The sequence below is a fragment of the Loa loa genome (genome assembly GCF_000183805.2).
Source record: "Loa loa unplaced genomic scaffold supercont3.284, whole genome shotgun sequence".
In the NCBI taxonomy this organism is placed as follows: Eukaryota; Metazoa; Nematoda; class Chromadorea; order Rhabditida; family Onchocercidae; genus Loa; species Loa loa.
Genome location: NW_018108464.1, coordinates 31,942 through 35,460, shown reverse-complemented (window position 1 = coordinate 35,460; position 3,519 = coordinate 31,942). Strand labels below are relative to the sequence as shown.

General features: G+C 22.7%; 1 protein-coding gene across 1 annotated transcript in view; it reads left to right on the top strand.

Moving 5' to 3' along the window:
* LOAG_07968 (hypothetical protein) overlaps positions 1–3,519 on the top strand; it is a 21,205-nt gene that overhangs the window by 5,153 nt on the left and 12,533 nt on the right. The window lies entirely within an intron of this gene.

Sequence of the window (3,519 nt, the reverse complement as noted above, 5' to 3'; positions counted from 1 at the left end):
TTTTTTTAAAAAAAAAAAAAGAAAAGGAAACTTGTAATATAGAATGCTTTGCTGGAATGATATAACCGAAAATTTTTTTTTCTACAGCATTAATTTTTCTATGTTTTTTGTTTTGAAAACTTTAATTTTTTATATTATAATATAAATACGTTGAACAATTAAAATATTTTGAGGAAATATCGTAAAATAATAACTGAAATAAATTCATAATTATGATTTTGTTATATTTAAAATAAAATAATAAATAAATATTTCATTATTTAACATGATGATTCATCCCAATCTGATAAATAAGCTTGATATGTAATGTTTTACAATATTGCAAAGATCTTCTATCTGATATATATATATATATATATATATGTCCAATGATTTAAAATATTTGTCAAAGCAGCTTCCTTTTTATTCAATTATTCAGTAGTTGTTATATTATTCGTTGGTTTCTTGAATTAAAATATTTCAACTATTATTTCTTTTATTTAAATTGCTACATTATTCTTTGTTGTAATAATCTTTCAATTTGATAATTAAAACATTTTATATTTAATATTTCAAATATTCTAAACAAACTTCCATATATATATATATGGGGAGAAAGATGACTGTCGTCATTTGTTTAATGAATGATATGATTTAATAAGTGATTTTTGATAATTTAATACTATCACATATATCCTCTGAATAAATTACACAACCTTAATTCAAATTCCCATTCAATTTTCTCCTATGAAAGATAAGAAAGTTAAAAAAAAAAAAAAGGAACAACATAGTAATCAATTCTATCCATTGATTATTTTACTGATAACTATCTTATAAAGTATATAAAGAATAAACTCTCTGTTAATATTATTAAAATCATTATAACTATTTATTTATGTCAACAATTAATAAAATTTCGTCAAGCATGCTTCTCTTTTTTTTTTTTAGATGAAATATATTAATGATCGAAATGATAAAATAGGTAAAAGTAAGGATTGTATTTATCATTTCTCGTTTTCTATATCCTGAAATAAAAGATGAAAGTTTAAAACCAATAATTAAGAAGAGATGAAGATTAAAAAGTTCGTTTTATTTTTTCTACTTTTTTTCTTCGTCGCAGAAGATCTTATCAAATTTGCTTTGTCTTATCATTTGAATTACTTCAGTAAGATGGTTTACATCATAATTAAGAAGGGATAAAAATTAAAAAGTTTATTTTATCTTTTTGTTTTTCTTGTTACGAAAGATTTTATCAAATATGGTTTGTCATTACTTCAATAAGATGGTTTACATTAAAGATAAAAATTAAAAACTTTTTTTTTTAATGTTACAGAAAATCTTGTCAAATTTGATTTGTCATATCACTTGGATTACTTCAATAAGATGGTATTTATCCAAATCCAGTCATTTTGTTAAATTTAATTTCTTCAATTACTTTTTAAATATTCCTACCTACTTGATCGAAACTGGTAGCAATTTTCATGTGATTAAAACTAGTTTTTTTTGTTTTTTTTTTTTTTTACAATATCATGATGATTGCTCCTTTTGTTTCATTTTTTCCTATTCATTGTTCCGATCAGCTCCTTGTCATTGTTGTTGTAGTCGACTTTGTAATAAATAAACAAATTACGATTTAAATTTATGTTGAATCTAAAATATACCCAATTTATATATTTCAACTTTTCTGGCACTCAATGTTCGATAACTATTTGTAGTTATGAATGAAAGATTTGTACATTTGAATTGGTAATATTTGGATAAAAATTTAAAAAAAAGAAAAGAATTGTTCCCAAGTATCAATAATTTAGGTGTATTCTGGACATTAAAATTGTTGAAAATACACGTGGAATGAAATAATTATTGCTATTTACATGCTTATTATTATTTTTATAGTCTAGAATGTTCTAAGTTATATAATCAATAAAAATATCGTTTGTAATAAGTTGGGGAATTTTTAAGTTCTTAAATTCAATTGATTTTTCAAGCTTAATATTTGATGTAAAAGAAAATATTAAAGATATTCATTTTTCATACATTTACTAATTTAAGATAGTTCATTTTCTTACCTTCTAATCTATCCAATCTTGTACTTGTCAATCTATCTAACCTTATAGACCTTCTAATCTATCCAATCTTGTACTTATCAATCTATCTAACCTTATAGACCTATAGACTTACTAATCTATCCAATCCTTCCTTATCATGGATATAAATGTATTTGTAATTATTCTTGACCTTCCACTTGTCCTACATTTCCCATGTGACTTATATGGAAACGAAGGAGAAAGGGTTGATCAATAAGCTTTGTCGTTTTTATCGATATACAATGTCACTGTACTGGTTGCAACGATACATTATCTGTAACAAATGCGCATATACCCATACAGACAGATAAATACACATACACACATACACATACACATGCACATACATACATATACATACATACATATACATACATACATACATATACATACATACATGCATACATATACATACGTACATATACATACATACATATACATACATACATACACATGCATACACACACACATACGTATATATGCACACGCACGTATACATGTGTATACGTATATATATAAGTAGATAACTAAATATCATTTATTGTCCCGGTTGGTTGTAATTTATTGTGTTGGAGTGTATATGCATATATGAAATGATAAGTATTTTAGTTAATATAAAAGAATTTAATTTTATTTAATTGTTAATCTGATTTAATTAATTTGATTTTTTAATTTTTCCTTATTATTTTCCATTCAATTTTTAAATATTATTTATCTAATTGTAATTTTTATCAAAAATATTTTAATGATGAAAATGGGGAAGTAGTAGAGATGGATAAGATTAATGATAAATGATAATATATCTGTTCAAAAAGGTAGTTTCTTTTTTTTTTTCCTTCTTTTCTTTCGACCTTTTGTCATGGACTTTTCTTTGTTTTTCTCATTCGTATAATGTAAAATGCATCTTAGTTTTTTATCGTAATTTTTGCATTTGATATCTATTATCAAGTTTATCAATATCTGTTATCAAGATATCTGTTATCAAGTTTTAATATTTATTATCAAGTTTTTTTGGGTTTAGTATCTATTATCTAGATATCTATTACCAAGTTTTAATATCTATTATCAAGTTTATCAATATCTATTATCAAGTTTTAATATTTATTATCAAGTTTTTTTGCATTTATTACCTATTATCAAGGTATCTATTATCAAGTTTTAATATCTATTACTAAATTTTTTCGCGTTTATTATCTATTATCAAGATACCTATTGTCAAGCTTTAATATTTATTATCAATTTTTTTTGCATTTGATATCTATTATCAAAATATCTGTTATCAGATTCTAATATTTGTTATCAAGTTTTTTTTTTTGCATTTAATATCTATTATTAAGTTTATTGCATATCTTACCTATGATATTTATTATTGTATTCATACACTTAGGTAAATTATAAATGGATGAATGCAGAAATTTTTGCTATATTAAATTAATGATATATGTTTTTACGAAAA